Here is a 21,302-nt window from a genome sequence, read left to right on the forward strand (position 1 = left end):
AGGGCAAAGAGGTTCCTCTGGAATGGACTGAGACATCTGGGGGACTCTTGGAATTATGGTACGACCATGGAGTTCCTCTCGCCTTTCCTGTTGAGAGTGCCTCCTCTTGAGATGCGACAGGAACGCTGGGAATTCTTTCCGTTGAAAGCAGGGAAAGGATCCCTCATCTCGAGCTACGAGGGGGAAACGGGGCTCCTCTGGATGTGGGCGGGACCCTCGTGCTTCCTCTCGAGTGGAGACGGGTATGGCGCTGAACTTCTTGAGTTGCAGCAAGGGTGTGAAAGACCCTTTCGAAGTTCCAGAGGTTACGTGTCAGTCTCCAGACGCCTCATCGGAAATAGACCTCATCTCGCCTGGAAGGGAGAACTTCCTGGATTTTCTCGAGGTGCGGCAGGTGTTCTCGAGTTACGACGGGTACCACAGGGACCCGCCCTGATGGCCTCAGGAGAGGCCAGTCCCCATGCGAGTTGCTAGGGGGCCTCTCGGGATTCCTCTCCCGTCGATACTGGGGCCAAAAACCTTGTGTGGAGTCAGGGCCGGAACCGAGGATTCCTCTCAGGGGCTGACATGGATCTTTGGGTACTTCTGGAGTCTCCCCAGGGGAGTCAGGCCTCGTCTCGAGTGGGGGCATGCACGTGCGCTTTCCTTCTAGGCTGTAGCAGTAATGTCACGCTTCCCGTCGCGTGGATCAAAGTATCTGTGGTTTTCCCTCTAGGCTTTCCCTCGAGGCTTTCCCACAGGGCTGTTCCACGTGCCACCGTGGTGTGAGTCGATTCTCGGCGTGAAAGATGAGCCAGTGCAGGGCAAAGAGGTTCCTCTGGAATGGACTGAGACATCTGGGGGACTCTTGGAATGGTGGTACGACCATGGAGTTCCTCTCGCCTTTCCTGTTGAGAGTGCCTCCTCTTGAGATGCGACGGGAATGCCGGGAATTCTTTCCCGTTGAAAGCAGGGAAAGGATCCCTCATCTCGAGCTACGAGGGGGAAACGGGGCTCCTCTGGATGTGGGCGGGACCATCGTGCTTTCTCTCGTGTGGAGACCGGTATGGCGGTAAACTTCTTGAGTTGCAGCAAGGGTGTGAAAGACCCTTTCGAAGTTCCAGAGTTTGGGTGTCATTAGTCTCAAGACGCCTCATCGGAAATAGGCCTCATCTCGCCTGGAAGGGAGAACTTCCTGGATTTTCTCGAGTTGCGGCAGGTGTTCTCGAGTTACGACGGGGACCTCAGGGACCCGCCCTGGTGGCCTCAGGAGAGGCCAGTCCCCATGCGAGTTGCTAGGGGGCCTCTCGGGATTCCTCTCCCGTCGATACCGGGGCCAAAAACCTTGTGTGGAGTCAGGGCCAGAACCGAGGATTCCTCTCAGGGGCTGACATGGATCTTTGGGTACTTCTAGAGTCTCCCGAGTGTAGTCAGGCCTCGTCTCGAGTGGGGGCATGCACGTGCGCTTTCCTTCCAGGCTGTAGCAGCAATGTCACGCTTCACGTCGCGTGGATCAAAGGATCTGTGGTTTTCCCTCGAGGCTTTCCCTCGAGGCTTTCCCACAGGGCTGTCCCACGTGCCACCGTGGTGTGAGTCGATCCTCGGCGTGAAAGATGAGCCAGCGCAGGGCAAAGAGGTTCCTCTGGAATGGACTGAGACATCTGGGGGACTCTTGGAATGGTGGTACGACCATGGAGTTCATCTCGCCTTTCCTGTTGAGAGTGCCTCCTCTTGAGATGCGAAGGGAATGCCGGGAATTCTTTCCCGTTGAAAGCAGGGAAAGGATCCCTCATCTCGAGCTACGAGGGGGAAACGGGGCTCCTCTGGATGTGGGCGGGACCATCGTGCTTTCTCTCGTGTGGAGACGGGTATGGCGGTAAACTTCTTGAGTTGCAGCAAGGGTGTGAAAGACCCTTTCGAAGTTCCAGATGTTAGGTGTCATTAGTCTCCAGACGCCTCATCGGAAATAGGCCTCATCTCGCCTGGAAGGGAGAACTTCCTGGATTTTCTCGAGGTGCGGCAGGTGTTCTCGAGTTACGACGGGTACCACAGGGACCCGCCCTGATGGCCTCAGGAGAGGCCAGTCCCCATGCGAGTTGCTAGGGGGCCTCTCGGGATTCCTCTCCCGTCGACACCGGGGCCAAAAACCTTGTGTGGAGTCAGGGCCAGAACCGAGGATTCCTCTCAGGGGCTGACATGGATCTTTGGGTACTTCTAGAGTCTCCCCAGGGGAGTCAGGCCTCGTCTCGAGTGGGGGCATGCACGTGCGCTTTCCTTCCAGGCTGTAGCAGCAATGTCACGCTTCCCTTCGCGTGGATCAAATGATCTGTGGTTTTCTCTCGAGGCTTTCCCTCGAGGCTTTCCCACAGGGCTGTCCCACGTGCCACCGTGGTGTGAGTCGATCCTCGGCGTGAAAGATGAGCCAGTGCAGGGCAAAGAGGTTCCTCTGGAATGGACTGAGACATCTGAGGGACTCTTGGAATGGTGGTACGACCATGGAGTTCCTCTTGCCTTTCCTGTTGAGAGTGCCTCCTCTTGAGATGCGACGGGAATGCCGGGAATTCTTTCCCGTTGAAAGCAGGGAAAGGATCCCTCATATCGAGCTACCAGGGGGAAACGGGGCTCCTCTGGATGTGGGCGGGACCATCGTGCTTCCTCTCGAGTGGAGACGGGTATGGCGGTGAACTTCTTGAGTTGCAGCAAGGGTGTGAAAGACCCTTTCGAAGTTCCAGAGGTTAGGTGTCATTAGTCTCCAGACGCCTCATCGGAAATAGGCCTCATCTCGCCTGGAAGGGAGAACTTCCTGGATTTTCTCGAGTTGCGGCAGGTGTTCTCGAGTTACGACGGGGACCTCAGGGACCCGCCCTGGTGGCCTCAGGAGAGGCCAGTCCCCATGCGAGTTGCTAGGGGGCCTCTCGGGATTCCTCTCCCGTCGATACCGGGGCAAAAACCTTGTGTGGAGTCAGGGCCGGAACCGAGGATTCCTCTCAGGGGCTGACATGGATCTTTGGGTACTTCTGGAGTCTCCCCAGGCGAGTCAGGCCTCGTCTCGAGTGGGGGCATGCACGTGTGCTTTCCTTCCAGGCTGTAGCAGCAATGTCACGCTTCCCGTCGCGTGGATCAAACGATCTGTGGTTTTCTCTCGAGGCTTTCCCACAGGGCTGTCCCACGTGCCACCGTGGTGTGAGTCGATCCTCGGCGTGAAAGATGAGCCAGTGCAGGGCAAAGAGGTTCCTCTGGAATGGACTGAGACATCTGAGGGACTCTTGGAATGGTGGTACGACCATGGAGTTCCTCTCGCCTTTCCTGTTGAGAGTGCCTCCTCTTGAGATGCGACGGGATCGCTGGGAATACTTTCCCGTTGAAAGCAGGGAAAGGATCCCTCATCTCGAGCTACGAGGGGGAAACGGGGCTCCTCTGGATGTGGGCGGGACTATCGTGCTTCCTCTCGAGTGGAGACGGGTATGGCGGTGAACTTCTTGAGTTGCAGCAAGGGTGTGAAAGACCCTTTCGAAGTTCCAGAGGTTACGTGTCAGTCTCCAGACGCCTCATCGGAAATAGACCTCATCTCGCCTGGAAGGGAGAACTTCCTGGATTTTCTCGAGTTGCGGCAGGTGTTCCCAAGTTACGACGGGGACCTCAGGGACCCGCCCTGGTGGCCTCAGGAGAGGCCAGTCCCCATGCGAGTTGCTAGGGGGCCTCTCGGGATTCCTCTCCCGTCGATACCAGCGCCAAAAACCTTGTGTGGAGTCAGGGCCGGAACCGAGGATTCCTCTCAGGGGCTGACATGGATCTTTGGGTACTTCTGGAGTCTCCCCAGGGGAGTCAGGCCTCGTCTCGAGTGGGGGCATGCACGTGTGCTTTCCTTCCAGGCTGTAGCAGCAATGTCACGCTTCCCGTCGCGTGGATCAAAGGATCTGTGGTTTTCCCTCGAGGCTTTCCCTCGAGGCTTTCCCACAGGGCTGTCCCACGTGCCACCGTGGTGTGAGTCGATCCTCGGCGTGAAAGATGAGCCAGTGCAGGGCAAAGAGGTTCCTCTGGAATGGACTGAGACATCTGGGAGACTCTTGGAATGGTGGTACGACCATGGAGTTCCTCTCGCCTTTCCTGTTGAGATTGCCTCCTCTTGAGTTGTGACGGGAACTCCGGGAATTCTTTCCCGTTGAAAGCAGGGAAAGGATCCCTCATCTCGAGCTACGAGGGGGAAACGGGGCTCCTCGGGATGTGGGCGGGACCATCGTGCTTCCTCTCGAGTGGACACGGGTATGTCGGTGAACTTCTTGAGTTGCAGCAAGGGTGTGAAAGACCCTTTCGAAGTTCCAGAGGTTGGGTGTCATTAGTCTCCAGACGCCTCATCGGAAATAGGCCTCATCTCGCCTGGAAGGGAGAACTTCCTGGATTTTCTCGAGTTGCGGCAGGTGTTCTCGAGTTACGACGGGGACCTCAGGGACCCGCCCTGGTGGCCTCAGGAGAGGCCAGTCCCCATGCGAGTTGCTAGGGGGCCTCTCGGGATTCCTCTCCCGTCGATACCGGGGCCAAAAACCTTGTGTGGAGTCAGGGCTGGAACCGAGGATTCCTCTCAGGGGCTGACATGGATCTTTGGGTACTTCTGGAGTCTCCCCAGGGGAGTCAGGCCTCGTCTCGAGTGGGGGCATGCACGTGTGCTTTCCTTCCAGGCTGTAGCAGCAATGTCACGCTTCCCGTCGCGTGCATCAAAGGATCTGTGGTTTTCCCTCGAGGCTTTCCCTCGAGGCTTTCCCACAGGGCTGTCCCACGTGCCACCGTGGTGTGAGTCGATCCTCGGCGTGAAAGATGAGCCAGTGCAGGGCAAAGAGGTTCCTCTGGAATGGACTGAGACATCTGGGGGACTCTTGGAATGGTGGTACGACCATGGAGTTCCTCTCGCCTTTCCTGTTGAGAGTGCCTCCTCTTGAGATGCGATGGGAACGCCGGGAATTCTTTCCCGTTGAAAGCAGGGAAAGGATCCCTCATCTCGAGCTACGAGGGGGAAACGGGGCTAATCGGGATGTGGGCAGGACCATCGTGCTTCCTCTCGAGTGGACACGGGTATGTCGGTGAACTTCTTGAGTTGCAGCAAGGGTGTGAAAGACCCTTTCGAAGTTCCAGAGGTTAGGTGTCATTAGTCTCCAGACGCCTCATTGGAAATAGGCCTCATCTAGCCTGGAAGGGAGAACTTCCTGGATTTTCTCGAGGTGCGGCAGGTGTTCTCGAGTTACGACGGGTACCACAGGGACCCGCCCTGATGGCCTCAGGAGAGGCCAGTCCCCATGCGAGTTGCTAGGGGGCCTCTCGGGATTCCTCTCCCGTCGATACCGGGGCCAAAAACCTTGTGTGGAGTCAGGGCCAGAACCGAGGATTCCTCTCAGGGGCTGACATGGATCTTTGGGTACTTCTAGAGTCTCCCCAGGGGAGTCAGGCCTCGTCTCGAGTGGGGGCATGCACGTGCGCTTTCCTTCCAGGCTGTAGCAGCAATGTCACGCTTCCCGTCGCGTGAATCAAATGATCTGTGGTTTTCTCTGGAGGCTTTCCCACAGGGCTGTCCCACGTGCCACCGTGGTGTGAGTCGATCCTCGGCGTGAAAGATGAGCCAGTGCAGGGCAAAGAGGTTCCTCTGGAATGGACTGAGACATCTGGGGGACTCTTGGAATGGTGGTACGACCATGGAGTTCCTCTCGCCTTTCCTGTTGAGAGTGCCTCCTCTTGAGATGCGACGGGAACGCCGGGAATTCTTTCCCGTTGAAAGCAGGGAAAGGATCCCTCATCTCGAGCTACGAGGGGGAAACGGGGCTCCTCGGGATGTGGGCGGGACCATCGTGCTTCCTCTCGAGTGGACACGGGTATGTCGGTGAACTTCTTGAGTTGCAGTAAGGGTGTGAAAGACCCTTTCGAAGTTCCAGAGGTTAGGTGTCATTAGTCTCCAGACGCCTCATCGGAAATAGGCCTCATCTAGCCTGGAAGGGAGAACTTCCTGGATTTTCTCGAGGTGCGGCAGGTGTTCTCGAGTTACGACGGGTACCACAGGGACCCGCCCTGATGGCCTCAGGAGAGGCCAGTCCCCATGCGAGTTGCTAGGGGGCCTCTCGGGATTCCTCTCCCGTCGATACCGGGGCCAAATACTTTGTGTGGAGTCAGGGCCAGAACCGAGGATTCCTCTCAGGGGATGACATGGATCTTTGGGTACTTCTAGAGTCTCCCCAGGGGAGTCAGGCCTCGTCTCGAGTGGGGGCATGCACGTGCGCTTTCCTCCCAGGCTGTAGCAGCAATGTCACGCTTCCCGTCGCGTGGATCAAAGGATCTGTGGTTTTCTCTCGAGGCTTTCCCTCGAGGCTTACCCACAGGGCTGTCCCACGTGCCACCGTGGTGTGAGTCGATCCTCGGAGTGAAAGATGTGCCAGTGCAGGGCAAAGAGGTTCCTCTGGAATGGACTGAGACATCTGGGGGACTCTTCGAATTATGGTACGACCATGGAGTTCCTCTCGCCTTTCCTGTTGAGAGTGCCTCCTCTTGAGATGCGACAGGAACGCTGGGAATTCTTTCCGTTGAAAGCAGGGAAAGGATCCCTCATCTCGAGCTACGAGGGGGAAACGGGGCTCCTCTGGATGTGGGCGGGACCCTCGTGCTTCCTCTCGAGTGGAGACGGGTATGGCGCTGAACTTCTTGAGTTGCAGCAAGGGTGTGAAAGACCCTTTCGAAGTTCCAGAGGTTACGTGTCAGTCTCCAGACGCCTCATCGGAAATAGACCTCATCTCGCCTGGAAGGGAGAACTTCCTGGATTTTCTCGAGGTGCGGCAGGTGTTCTCGAGTTACGACGGGTACCACAGGGACCCGCCCTGATGGCCTCAGGAGAGGCCAGTCCCCATGCGAGTTGCTAGGGGGCCTCTCGGGATTCCTCTCCCGTCGATACTGGGGCCAAAAACCTTGTGTGGAGTCAGGGCCGGAACCGAGGATTCCTCTCAGGGGCTGACATGGATCTTTGGGTACTTCTGGAGTCTCCCCAGGGGAGTCAGGCCTCGTCTCGAGTGGGGGCATGCACGTGCGCTTTCCTTCTAGGCTGTAGCAGTAATGTCACGCTTCCCGTCGCGTGGATCAAAGTATCTGCGGTTTTCCCTCTAGGCTTTCCCTCGAGGCTTTCCCACAGGGCTGTTCCACGTGCCACCGTGGTGTGAGTCGATTCTCGGCGTGAAAGATGAGCCAGTGCAGGGCAAAGAGGTTCCTCTGGAATGGACTGAGACATCTGGGGGACTCTTGGAATGGTGGTACGACCATGGAGTTCCTCTCGCCTTTCCTGTTGAGAGTGCCTCCTCTTGAGATGCGACGGGAATGCCGGGAATTCTTTCCCGTTGAAAGCAGGGAAAGGATCCCTCATCTCGAGCTACGAGGGGGAAACGGGGCTCCTCTGGATGTGGGCGGGACCATCGTGCTTTCTCTCGTGTGGAGACCGGTATGGCGGTAAACTTCTTGAGTTGCAGCAAGGGTGTGAAAGACCCTTTCGAAGTTCCAGAGTTTGGGTGTCATTAGTCTCAAGACGCCTCATCGGAAATAGGCCTCATCTCGCCTGGAAGGGAGAACTTCCTGGATTTTCTCGAGTTGCGGCAGGTGTTCTCGAGTTACGACGGGGACCTCAGGGACCCGCCCTGGTGGCCTCAGGAGAGGCCAGTCCCCATGCGAGTTGCTAGGGGGCCTCTCGGGATTCCTCTCCCGTCGATACCGGGGCCAAAAACCTTGTGTGGAGTCAGGGCCAGAACCGAGGATTCCTCTCAGGGGCTGACATGGATCTTTGGGTACTTCTAGAGTCTCCCGAGTGTAGTCAGGCCTCGTCTCGAGTGGGGTCATGCACGTGCGCTTTCCTTCCAGGCTGTAGCAGCAATGTCACGCTTCACGTCGCGTGGATCAAAGGATCTGTGGTTTTCCCTCGAGGCTTTCCCTCGAGGCTTTCCCACAGGGCTGTCCCACGTGCCACCGTGGTGTGAGTCGATCCTCGGCGTGAAAGATGAGCCAGTGCAGGGCAAAGAGGTTCCTCTGGAATGGACTGAGACATCTGAGGGACTCTTGGAATGGTGGTACGACCATGGAGTTCCTCTCGCCTTTCCTGTTGAGAGTGCCTCCTCTTGAGATGCGACGGGATCGCTGGGAATACTTTCCCGTTGAAAGCAGGGAAAGGATCCCTCATCTCGAGCTACGAGGGGGAAACGGGGCTCCTCTGGATGTGGGCGGGACTATCGTGCTTCCTCTCGAGTGGAGACGGGTATGGCGGTGAACTTCTTGAGTTGCAGCAAGGGTGTGAAAGACCCTTTCGAAGTTCCAGAGGTTACGTGTCAGTCTCCAGACGCCTCATCGGAAATAGACCTCATCTCGCCTGGAAGGGAGAACTTCCTGGATTTTCTCGAGTTGCGGCAGGTGTTCCCAAGTTACGACGGGGACCTCAGGGACCCGCCCTGGTGGCCTCAGGAGAGGCCAGTCCCCATGCGAGTTGCTAGGGGGCCTCTCGGGATTCCTCTCCCGTCGATACCAGCGCCAAAAACCTTGTGTGGAGTCAGGGCCGGAACCGAGGATTCCTCTCAGGGGCTGACATGGATCTTTGGGTACTTCTGGAGTCTCCCCAGGGGAGTCAGGCCTCGTCTCGAGTGGGGGCATGCACGTGTGCTTTCCTTCCAGGCTGTAGCAGCAATGTCACGCTTCCCGTCGCGTGGATCAAAGGATCTGTGGTTTTCCCTCGAGGCTTTCCCTCGAGGCTTTCCCACAGGGCTGTCCCACGTGCCACCGTGGTGTGAGTCGATCCTCGGCGTGAAAGATGAGCCAGTGCAGGGCAAAGAGGTTCCTCTGGAATGGACTGAGACATCTGGGAGACTCTTGGAATGGTGGTACGACCATGGAGTTACTCTCGCCTTTCCTGTTGAGATTGCCTCCTCTTGAGTTGTGACGGGAACTCCGGGAATTCTTTCCCGTTGAAAGCAGGGAAAGGATCCCTCATCTCGAGCTACGAGGGGGAAACGGGGCTCCTCGGGATGTGGGCGGGACCATCGTGCTTCCTCTCGAGTGGACACGGGTATGTCGGTGAACTTCTTGAGTTGCAGCAAGGGTGTGAAAGACCCTTTCGAAGTTCCAGAGGTTGGGTGTCATTAGTCTCCAGACGCCTCATCGGAAATAGGCCTCATCTCGCCTGGAAGGGAGAACTTCCTGGATTTTCTCGAGTTGCGGCAGGTGTTCTCGAGTTACGACGGGGACCTCAGGGACCCGCCCTGGTGGCCTCAGGAGAGGCCAGTCCCCATGCGAGTTGCTAGGGGGCCTCTCGGGATTCCTCTACCGTCGATACCGGGGCCAAAAACCTTGTGTGGAGTCAGGGCTGGAACCGAGGATTCCTCTCAGGGGCTGACATGGATCTTTGGGTACTTCTGGAGTCTCCCCAGGGGAGTCAGGCCTCGTCTCGAGTGGGGGCATGCACGTGTGCTTTCCTTCCAGGCTGTAGCAGCAATGTCACGCTTCCCGTCGCGTGCATCAAAGGATCTGTGGTGTTCCCTCGAGGCTTTCCCTCGAGGCTTTCCCACAGGGCTGTCCCACGTGCCACCGTGGTGTGAGTCGATCCTCGGCGTGAAAGATGAGCCAGTGCAGGGCAAAGAGGTTCCTCTGGAATGGACTGAGACATCTGGGGGACTCTTGGAATGGTGGTACGACCATGGAGTTCCTCTCGCCTTTCCTGTTGAGAGTGCCTCCTCTTGAGATGCGATGGGAACGCCGGGAATTCTTTCCCGTTGAAAGCAGGGAAAGGATCCCTCATCTCGAGCTACGAGGGGGAAACGGGGCTCCTCGGGATGTGGGCAGGACCATCGTGCTTCCTCTCGAGTGGACACGGGTATGTCGGTGAACTTCTTGAGTTGCAGCAAGGGTGTGAAAGACCCTTTCGAAGTTCCAGAGGTTAGGTGTCATTAGTCTCCAGACGCCTCATTGGAAATAGGCCTCATCTAGCCTGGAAGGGAGAACTTCCTGGATTTTCTCGAGGTGCGGCAGGTGTTCTCGAGTTACGACCGGGACCTCAGGGACCCGCCATGGTGGCCTCAGGAAAGGCCAGTTCCCATGCGAGTTGCTAGGGGGCCTCTCAGGATTCCTCTCCCGTCGATACCGGGGCCAAAAACCTTCTGTGAAGTCAGGGCCGGAACCGGGGATTCCTCTCAGGGGCTGACATGGATCTTTGGGTACTTCTGGAGTCTCCCCAGGGGAGTCAGGCCACGTCTCGAGTGGGGGCATGCACGTGCGCTTTCCTTCCAGGCTGTAGCAGCAATGTCACGCTTGTCTTCGCGTGGATCAAAGGATCTGTGGTTTTCCCTCGAGGCTTTCCCTCGAGGCTATCCCACAGGGCTGTCCCACTTGCCACCGTGGTGTGAGTCGATCCTCGGCGTGAAAGATGAGCCAGTGCAGGGCAAAGAGGTTCCTCTGGAATGGACTGAGACATCTGGGGTACTCTTGGAATGGTGGTACGACCATGGAGTTCCTCTCGCCTTTCCTGTTGAGAGTGCCTCCTCTTGAGATGCGACGGGAACGCCGGGAATTCTTTCCCGTTGAAAGCAGGGAAAGGATCCCTCATCTCAAGCTACGAATGTGAAACGGGGCTCCTCTGGATGTGGGCGGGACCATCGTGCTTCCTCTCGAGTGGAGACGGGTATGGCGGTGAACTTCTTGAGTTGCAGCAAGGGTGTGAAAGACCCTTTCGAAGTTCCAGAGGTTAGGTGTCATTAGTCTCCAGACGCCTCATCGGAAATAGGCCTCATCTCGCCTGGAAGGGAGAACTTCCTGGATTTTCTCGAGTTGCGGCAGGTGTTCTCGAGTTACGACGGGGACCTCAGGGACCCGCCATGGTGGCCTCAGGAAAGGCCAGTCCCCATGCGAGTTGCTAGGGGGCCTCTCAGGATTCCTCTCCCGTCGATACCGGGGCCAAAAACCTTGTGTGGAGTCAGGGTCGGAACCGAGGTTTCCTCTCAGAGGTGACATGGAACTTTGGGTATTTCTGGAGTCTCCCCAGGGGAGTCAGGCCTCGTCTCGAGTGGGGGCATGCATGTGCGCTTTCCTTCCAGGCTGTAGCAGCAATGTCACGCTTCCCGTCGCGTGGATCAAAGGATCTGTGGTTTTCCCTCGAGGCTTTCCCTCGAGGCTTTCCCACAGGGCTGTCCCACGTGCCACCGTGGTGTGAGTCGATCCTCGGCGTGAAAGATGAGCCAGTGCAGGGCAAAGAGGTTCCTATGGAATGGACTGAGACATCTGGGGGATTCTTGGAATGGTGGTACGACCATAGAGTTCCTCTCGCCTTTCCTGTTGAGAGTGCCTCCTCTTGAGATGCGACGGGAATGCCGGGAATTCTTTCCCGTTGAAAGCAGGGAAAGGATCCCTCATCTCGAGCTACCAGGGGGAAACGGGGCTCCTCTGGATATGGGCGGGACCATCGTGCTTCCTCTCGAGTGGAGACGGGTATGGCGGTGAACTTCTTGAGTTGCAGCAAGGGTGTGAAAGACCCTTTCGAAGTTCCAGAGGTTAGGTGTCATTAGTCTCCAGACGCCTCATAGGAAATAGGCCTCATCTCGCCTGGAAGGGAGAACTTCCTGGATTTTCTCGAGTTGCGGCAGGTGTTCTCGAGTTAGGACGGGGACCTCAGGGACCCGCCATGGTGGCCTCAGGAAAGGCCAGTCCCCATGCGAGTTGCTAGGGGGCCTCTCGGGATTACTCTCCCGTCGATACCGGGGCCAAAAACCTTGTGTGGCGTCAGGGCCGGAACCGAGGTTTTCTCTCAGGGGTGACATGGAACTTTGGGTATTTCTGGAGTCTCCCCAGGGGAGTCAGGCCTCGTCTCGAGTGGGGGCATGCACGTGCGCTTTCCTTCCAGGCTGTAGCAGCAATGTCACGCTTCCCGTCGCGTGGAAAAAAGGATCTGTGGTTTTCCCTCGAGGCTTTCCCACAGGGCTGTCCCACGTGCCACCGTGGTGTGAGTCGATCCTCGGCGTGAAAGATGAGCCAGTGCAGGGCAAAGAGGTTCCTCTGGAATGGACTGAGACATCTGGGGGACTCTTGGAATGGTGGTACGACCATGGAGTTCCTCTCGCCTTTCCTGTTGAGAGTGCCTCCTCTTGAGATGCGACAGGAACGCCGGGAATTCTTTCCCGTTGAAAGCAGGGAAAGGATCCCTCATCTCGAGCTCCGAGGGGGAAGCGGGGCTCCTCTGGATGTGGGCGGGACCATCGTGCTTCCTCTCGAGTGGATACGGGTATAGCGGTGAACTACTTGAGTTGCAGGAAGGGTGTGAATGACCCTTTCGAAGTTCCATAGTTTAGGTGTCATTAGTCTCTAGACGCCTCATCGGAAATAGGCCTCATCTCGCCTGGAAGGGAGAACTTCCTGGATTTTCTCGAGTTGCGGCAGGTGATCTCGAGTTACGATGGGGACCTCAGGGACCCGCCCTGGTGGCCTCAGGAGAGGCCAATCCCCATGCGAGTTGCTACGGGGCCTCTCGGGATTCCTCTCCCGTCGATACCGGGGCCAAAAACCTTGTGTGGAGTCAGGGCGGAACCGAGGATTCCTCTCAGGGGCTGACATGGATCTTTGGGTACTTCTGGAGTCTCCCCAGGGGAGTCAGGCCTCGTCTCGAGTGGGGGCATGCACGTGTGCTTTCCTTCCAGGCTGTAGCAGCAATGTCACGCTTCCCGTCGCGTGGATCAAAGGATCTGTGGTTTTCCCTCGAGGCTTTCCCTTGAGGCTTTCCCACAGGGCTGTCCCACGTGCCACCGTGGTGTGAGTCGATCCTCGGCGTGAAAGATGAGCCAGTGCAGGGCAAAGAGGTTCCTCTGGAATGGACTGAGACATCTGGGGTACTCTTGGAATGGTGGTACGACCATGGAGTTCCTCTCGCCTTTCCTGTTGAGAGTGCCTCCTCTTGAGATGCGACGGGAACGCCGGGAATTCTTTCCCGTTGAAAGCAGGGAAAGGATCCCTCATCTCAAGCTACGAATGTGAAACGGGGCTCCTCTGGATGTGGGCGGGACCATCGTGCTTCCTCTCGAGTGGAGACGGGTATGGCGGTGAACTTCTTGAGTTGCAGCAAGGGTGTGAAAGACCCTTTCGAAGTTCCAGAGGTTAGGTGTCATTAGTCTCCAGATGCCTCATCGGAAATAGGCCTCATCTCGCCTGGAAGGGAGAACTTCCTGGATTTTCTCGAGTTGCGGCAGGTGTTCTCGAGTTACGACGGGGACCTCAGGGACCCGCCATGGTGGCCTCAGGAAAGGCCAGTCCCCATGCGAGTTGCTAGGGGGCCTCTCAGGATTCCTCTCCCGTCGATACCGGGGCCAAAAACCTTGTGTGGAGTCAGGGTCGGAACCGAGGTTTCCTCTCAGAGGTGACATGGAACTTTGGGTATTTCTGGAGTCTCCCCAGGGGAGTCAGGCCTCGTCTCGAGTGGGGGCATGCATGTGCGCTTTCCTTCCAGGCTGTAGCAGCAATGTCACGCTTCCCGTCGCGTGGATCAAAGGATCTGTGGTTTTCCCTCGAGGCTTTCCCTCGAGGCTTTCCCACAGGGCTGTCCCACGTGCCACCGTGGTGTGAGTCGATCCTCGGCGTGAAAGATGAGCCAGTGCAGGGCAAAGAGGTTCCTCTGGAATGGACTGAGACATCTGGGGGACTCTTGGAATGGTGGTACGACCATGGAGTTCCTCTCGCCTTTCCTGTTGAGAGTGCCTCCTCTTGAGATGCGACGGGAACGCCGGGAATTCTTTCCCGTTGAAAGCAGGGAAAGGATCCCTCATCTCGAGCTACGAGGGGGAAACGGGGCTCCTCTGGATGTGGGCGGGACCATCGTGCTTCCTCTCGAGTGGAGACGGGTATGGCGGTGAACTTCTTGAGTAGCAGCAAGGGTGTGAAAGACCCTTTCGAAGTTTCAGAGGTTAGGTGTCATTAGTCTCCAGACGCCTCATCGGAAATAGGCCTCACCTCGGCTGGAAGGGAGAACTTCCTGGATTTTCTCGAGTTGCGGCAGGTGTTCTCGAGTTACGACGGGGACCTCAGGGACCCGCCATGGTGGCCTCAGGAAAGGCCATTCCCCATGCGAGTTGCTAGGGGGCCTCTCAGGATTCCTCTCCCGTCGATACCGGGGCCAAAAACCTTGTGTGGAGTCAGGCCCGGAACCGAGGTTTCCTCTCAGGGGTGACATGGATCTTTGGGTACTTCTGGAGTCTCCCTAGGGGAGTCAGGACTCGTCTCGAGTGGGGGCATGCACGTGCGCTTTCCTTCCAGGCTGTAGCAGCAATGTCACGCTTCCCGTCGCGTGGATCAAAGGATCTGTGGTTTTCCCTCGAGGCTTTCCCACAGGGCTGTCACACGTGCCACCGTGGTGTGAGTCGATCCTCGGCGTGAAAGATGAGCCAGTGCAGGGCAAAGAGGTTCCTCTGGAATGGACTGAGACATCTGGGGGACTCTTGGAATGGTGGTACGACCATGGAGTTCCTCTCGCCTTTCCTGTTGAGAGTGCCTCCTCTTGAGATGCGACGGGAACGCCGGGAATTCTTTCCCGTTGAAAGCAGGGAAAGGATCCCTCATCTCGAGCTACGAGGGGGAAACGGGGCTCCTCTGGATGTGGGCGGGACCATCGTGCTTCCTCTCGAGTGGAGACGGGTATGGCGGTGAACTTCTTGAGTTGCAGCAAGGGTGTGAAAGACCCTTTCGAAGTTCCAGAGGTTAGGTGTCATTAGTCTCCAGACGCCTCATCGGAAATAGGCCTCATCTCGCCTGGAAGGGAGAACTTCCTGGATTTTCTCGAGTTGCGGCAGGTGTTCTCGAGTTACGACGGGGACCTCATGGACCCGCCATGGTGGCCTCAGGAAAGGCCAGTCCCCATGCGAGTTGCTAGGGGGCCTCTCAGGATTCCTCTCCCGTCGATACCGGGGCCAAAAACCTTGTGTGGAGTCAGGGTCGGAACCGAGGTTTCCTCTCAGAGGTGACTTGGGACTTTGGGTATTTCTGGAGTCTCCCCAGGGGAGTCAGGCCTCGTCTCGAGTGGGGGCATGCATGTGCGCTTTCCTTCCAGGCTGTAGCAGCAATGTCACGCTTCCCGTCGCGTGGATCAAAGGATCTGTGGTTTTCCCTCGAGGCTTTCCCTCGAGGCTTTGCCACAGGGATGTCCCACGTGCCACCGTGGTGTGAGTCGATCCTCGGCGTGAAAGATGAGCCAGTGCAGGGCAAAGAGGTTCCTCTGGAATGGACTGAGACATCTGGGGGACTCTTGGAATGGTGGTACGACCATGGAGTTCCTCTCGCCTTTCCCGTTGAGAGTGCCTCCTCTTGAGATGCGACGGGAACGCCGGGAATTCTTTCCCGTTGAAAGCAGGGAAAGGATCCCTCATCTCGAGCTACGAGGGGGAAACGGGGCTCCTCTGGATGTGGGCGGGACCATCGTGCTTCCTCTCGAGTGGAGACGGGTATGGCGGTGAACTTCTTGATTTGCAGCAAGGGTATGAAAGACCCTTTCGAAGTTCCAGAGGTTAGGTGTCATTAGTCTCCAGACGCCTCATCGGAAATAGGCCTCATATCGGCTGGAAGGGAGAACTTCCTGGATTTTCTCGAGTTGCGGCAGGTGTTCTCGAGTTACGACGGGGACCTCAGGGACCCGCCATGGTGGCCTCAGGAAAGGCCATTCCCCATGCGAGTTGCTAGGGGGCCTCTCAGGATTCCTCTCCCGTCGATACCGGGGCCAAAAACCTTGTGTGAAGTCAGGGCCGGAACCGGGGATTCCTCTCAGGGGCTGACATGGATCTTTGGGTACTTCTGGAGTCTCCCCAGGGGAGTGAGGCCTCGTCTCGAGTGGGGGCATGCACGTGCGCTTTCCTTCCAGGCTGTAGCAGCAATGTCACGCTTCTCGTCGCGTGGATCAAAGGATCTGTGGTTTTCCCTCTAGGCTTTCCCTCGAGGCTTTCCCACAGGGTTGTCCCACGTGCCGCCGTGCTGTGAGTCGATCCTCGGCGTGAAAGATTAGCCAGTGCAGGGCAAAGAGGTTCCTCTGGAATGGACTGAGACATCTGGGGGACTCTTGGAATGGTGGTACGACCATGGAGTTCTTCTCGCCTTTCCTGTTGAGAGTGCCTCCTCTTGAGATGCGACGGAAATGCCGGGAATTCTTTCCCGTTAAAAGCAGGGAAAGGATCCCTCATCTCGAGCTACGAGGGGAAACGGGGCTCCTCTGGATGTGGGCGGGACCATCGTGCTTCGTCTCGAGTGGAGACGGGTATGGAGGTGAACTTCTTGTGTTGCAGCAAGGGTGTGAAAGACCCTTTCGAAGTTCCAGAGGTTAGGTGTCATTAGTCTCCAGACGCCTCATTGGAAATAGGCCTCATCTCGCCTGGAATGGAGAACATCCTGGATTTTCTCGAGTTGCGGCAGGTGTTCTCGAGTTACGACGGGGACCTCAGGGAACCGCCCTGGTGGCCTCAGGAAAAGCCAGTCCCCATGCGAGTTGCTAGGGGGCCTCTCAGGATTCCTCTCCTGTCGATACCGGGGCCAAAAACCTTGTTTGGAGTCAGGGCCGGAACCGAGGATTCCTCTCAGGGGCTGACATGGATCTTTGGGTACTTCTGGAGTCTCCCCACTGGAGTCAGGCCTCGTTTCAAGTGGGGGCATGCACGAGCGCTTTTCTTCCAGGCTGTAGCAGCAATGTCACACTTACCTTCGCGTGGATCAAAGGATCTGTGGTTTTCCCTCGAGGCTTTCCCACAGGGCTGTCCCACGTGACACCGTGGTGTGAGTCGATCCTCGGCGTGAAAGATGAGCCAGTGCAGGGCAAAGAGGTTCCTCTGGAATGGACTGAGACATCTGGGGGACTCTTGGAATGGTGGTACGACCATGGAGATCCTCTCGCCTTTCCTGTTGAGAGTGCCTCCTCTTGAGATGCGACGGGAACGGCGGGAATTCTTTCCCGTTGAAAGCAGGGAAAGGATCCCTCATCTCGAGCTACGAGGGGGAAACGGGGCTCCTCTGGATGTGGGCGGGACCATCGTGCTTCCTCTCGAGTGGAGACGGGTATGGCGGTGAACTTCTTGAGTTGCAGCAAGGGTGTGAAAGACCCTTTCGAAGTTCCAGAAGTTAGGTGTCATTTATCTCCAGACGCCTCATCGGAAATAGGCCTCATCTCGCCTGGAAGGGAGAACTTCCTGGATTTTCTCGAGTTGCGGCAGGTGTTCTCGAGTTACGACGGGGACCTCAGGGACCCGCCCTGGTGGCCTCAGGAGAGGACAGTCCCCATGCGAGTTGCTAGGGGGCCTCTCGGGATTCCTCTCCCGTCGATACCGGGCCGAAAAACATTTTTTGGAGTCAGGGCCGGAACCGAGGATTCCTCTCAGGGGCTGACATGGATCTTTGGGTACTTCTGCAGTCTCCCCAAGGGAGTCAGGCCTCGTCTCGAGTGGGGGCATGCACGTGCGCTTTCCTTCCAAGCTGTAGCAGCAATGTCACGCTTCCCGTCTCGTGGATCAAAGGATCTGTGGTTTTCCCTCGAGGCTTTCCCTCGAGGCTTTCCCACAGGGCTGTCACACGTGCCACCGTGGTGTGAGTCGATCCTCGGCGTGAAAGATGAGCCAGTGCAGGGCAAAGAGGTTCCTCTGGAATGGACTGAGACATCTGGGGGACTCTTGGAATGGTGGTACGACCATGGAGTTCCTCTCGCCTTTCCTGTTGAGAGTGCCTCCTCTTGAGATGCGACGGGAACGCCGGGAATTCTTTCCCGTTGAAAGCAGGGAAAGGATCCCTCATCTCGTGCTACGAGGGGGAAACGGGGCTCCTCTGGATGTGGGCGGGACCATCGTGCTTCCTCTCGAGTGGAGACGGGTATGGCGGTGAACTTCTTGAGTTGCAGCAAGGGTGTGAAAGACCCTTTCGAAGTTCCAGAGGTTAGATGTCATTAGTCTCCAGACGCCTTATCGGAAATAGGCCTCATCTCGCCTGGAAGGGAGAACTTCCTGGATTTTCTCGAGTTGCGGCAGGTGTTCTCGAGTTACGACGGGGACCTCAGGGACCCGCCCTGGTGGCCTCAGGAGAGGACAGTCCCCATGCGAGGTGCTAGGGGGCCTCTCGGGATTTCTCTCCCGTCAATACCGGCGCCAAAAACCTTGTGTGAATTCAGGGCCGGAACCGAGGATTCCTCTCAGGGGCTGACATGGATCTTTGGGTACTTGTGGAGTCTCCCCAGGGGAGTCAGGCCTCGTCTCGAGTGGGGGCATGCACGTGCGCTTTCCTTCCAGGCTGTAGCAGCAATGTCACGCTTCCCGTCGCGTGGATCAAAGGATCTGTGGTTTTCCCTCGAGGCTTTCCCTCGAGGCTTTCCCACAGGGCTGTCCCACGTGCCACCGTGGTGTGAGTCGATCCTCGGCGTGAAAGATGAGCCAGTTCAGGGCAAAGAGGTTCCTCTGGAATGGACTGAGACATCTGGGGGACTCTTGGAATGGTGGTACGACCATGGAGTTCCTCTCGCCTTTCCTGTTGAGAGTGCCTCCTCTTGAGATGCGACGGGAACGGCGGGAATTCTTTCCCGTTGAAAGCAGGGAAAGGATCCCTCATCTCGAGCTACGAGGGGGAAACGGGGCTCCTCTGGATGTGGGCGGGACCATCGTGCTTCCTCTCGAGTGGAGACGGGTATGGCGGTGAACTTCTTGAGTTGCAGCAAGGGTGTGAAAGACCCTTTCGAAGTTCCAGAAGTTAGGTGTCATTTATCTCCAGACGCCTCATCGGAAATAGGCCTCATCTCGCCTGGAAGGGAGAACTTCCTGGATTTTCTCGAGTTGCGGCAGGTGTTCTCGAGTTACGACGGGGACCTCAGGGACCCGCCCTGGTGGCCTCAGGAGAGGACAGTCCCCATGCGAGTTGCTAGGGGGCCTCTCGGGATTCCTCTCCCGTCGATACCGGGCCGAAAAACATTTTTTGGAGTCAGGGCCGGAACCGAGGATTCCTCTCAGGGGCTGACATGGATCTTTGGGTACTTCTGCAGTCTCCCCAAGGGAGTCAGGCCTCGTCTCGAGTGGGGGCATGCACGTGCGCTTTCCTTCCAAGCTGTAGCAGCAATGTCACGCTTCCCGTCTCGTGGATCAAAGGATCTGTGGTTTTCCCTCGAGGCTTTCCCTCGAGGCTTTCCCACAGGGCTGTCCCACGTGCCACCGTGGTGTGAGTCGATCCTCGGCGTGAAAGATGAGCCAGTGCAGGGCAAAGAGGTTCCTCTGGAATGGACTGAGACATCTGGGGGACTCTTGGAATGGTGGTACGACCATGGAGTTCCTCTCGCCTTTCCTGTTGAGAGTGCCTCCTCTTGAGATGCGACGGGAACGCCGGGAATTCTTTCCCGTTGAAAGCAGGGAAAGGATCCCTCATCTCGTGCTACGAGGGGGAAACGGGGCTCCTCTGGATGTGGGCGGGACCATCGTGCTTCCTCTCGAGTGGAGACGGGTATGGCGGTGAACTTCTTGAGTTGCAGCAAGGGTGTGAAAGACCCTTTCGAAGTTCCAGAGGTTAGATGTCATTAGTCTCCAGACGCCTTATCGGAAATAGGCCTCATCTCGCCTGGAAGGGAGAACTTCCTGGATTTTCTCGAGTTGCGGCAGGTGTTCTCGAGTTACGACGGGGACCTCAGGGACCCGCCCTGGTGGCCTCAGGAGAGGACAGTCCCCATGCGAGGTGCTAGGGGGCCTCTCGGGATTCCTCTCCCGTCGATACCGGGGCCAAAAACCTTGTGTGGCGTCAGGGCCGGAACCGAGGATTCCTCTCAGGGGCTGACATGGATCTTTGGGTACTTCTGGAGTCTCCCCAGGGGAGTCAGGCCTCGTCTCGAGTGGGGGCATGCACGTGCGCTTTCCTTCCAGGCTGTAGCAGCAATGTCATTCTTCCCGTCGCGTGGATCAAAGGATCTGTGGTTTTCCCTCGAAGCTTTCCCTAGAGGCTTTCCCACAGGGCTGTCCCACGTGCCACCGTGGTGTGAGTCGATCCTCGGCGTGAAAGATGAGCCAGTGCAGGGCAAAGAGGTTCCTCTGGAATGGACTGAGACATCTGGGGGACTCTTGGAATGGTGGTACGACCATGGAGTTCCTCTCGCCTTTCCTGTTGAGAGTGCCTCCTCTTGAGATGCGACGGGAATGCCGGGAATTCTTTCCCGTTGAAAGCAGGGAAAGGATCCCTCATCTCGAGCTCCGAGGGGGAAACGGGGCTCCTCTGGATGTGGGCGGGACCATCGTGCTTCCTCTCGAGTGGAGACGGGTATGGCGGTAAACTTCTTGAGTTGGAGCAAGGGTGTGAAAGACCCTTTCGAAGTTCCAGAGGTTAGGTGTCATTAGTCTCCAGACGCCTCATCGGAAATAGGCCTCATCTCGCCTGGAAGGGGGAACTTCCTGGATTTTCTCGAGTTGCGGCAGGTGTTCTCGAGTTACGACGGGGACCTCAGGGACCCGCCATGGTGGCCTCAGGAAAGGCCAGTCCCCATGCGAGTTGCTAGGGGGCCTCTCAGGATTCCTCTCCCGTCGATACCGGGGCCAAAAACCTTGTGTGGAGTCAGGGTCGGAACCGAGGTTTCCTCTCAGAGGTGACATGGAACTTTGGGTATTTCTGGAGTCTCCCCAGGGGAGTCAGGCCTCGTCTCGAGTGGGGGCATGCATGTGCGCTTTCCTTCCAGGCTGTAGCAGCAATGTCACGCTTCCCGTCGCGTGGATCAAAGGATCTGTGGTTTTCCCTCGAGGCTTTCCCTCGAGGCTTTCCCACAGGGCTGTCCCACGTGCCACCGTGGTGTGAGTCGATCCTCGGCGTGAAAGATGAGCCAGTGCAGGGCAAAGAGGTTCCTCTGGAATGGACTGAGACATCTGGGGGACTCTTGGAATGGTGGTACGACCATGGAGTTCCTCTCGCCTTTCCTGTTGAGAGTGCCTCCTCTTGAGATGCGACGGGAACGCCGGGAATTCTTTCCCGTTGAAAGCAGGGAAAGGATCCCTCATCTCGAGCTACGAGGGGGAAACGGGGCTCCTCTGGATGTGGGCGGGACCATCGTGCTTCCTCTCGAGTGGAGACGGGTATGGCGGTGAACTTCTTGAGTAGCAGCAAGGGTGTGAAAGACCCTTTCGAAGTTTCAGAGGTTAGGTGTCATTAGTCTCCAGACGCCTCATCGGAAATAGGCCTCACCTCGGCTGGAAGGGAGAACTTCCTGGATTTTCTCGAGTTGCGGCAGGTGTTCTCGAGTTACGACGGGGACCTCAGGGACCCGCCATGGTGGCCTCAGGAAAGGCCATTCCCCATGCGAGTTGCTAGGGGGCCTC

Source organism: Capricornis sumatraensis, chromosome 7 (assembly GCF_032405125.1).
Source record: "Capricornis sumatraensis isolate serow.1 chromosome 7, serow.2, whole genome shotgun sequence".
Taxonomy (NCBI): domain Eukaryota; kingdom Metazoa; phylum Chordata; class Mammalia; order Artiodactyla; family Bovidae; genus Capricornis; species Capricornis sumatraensis.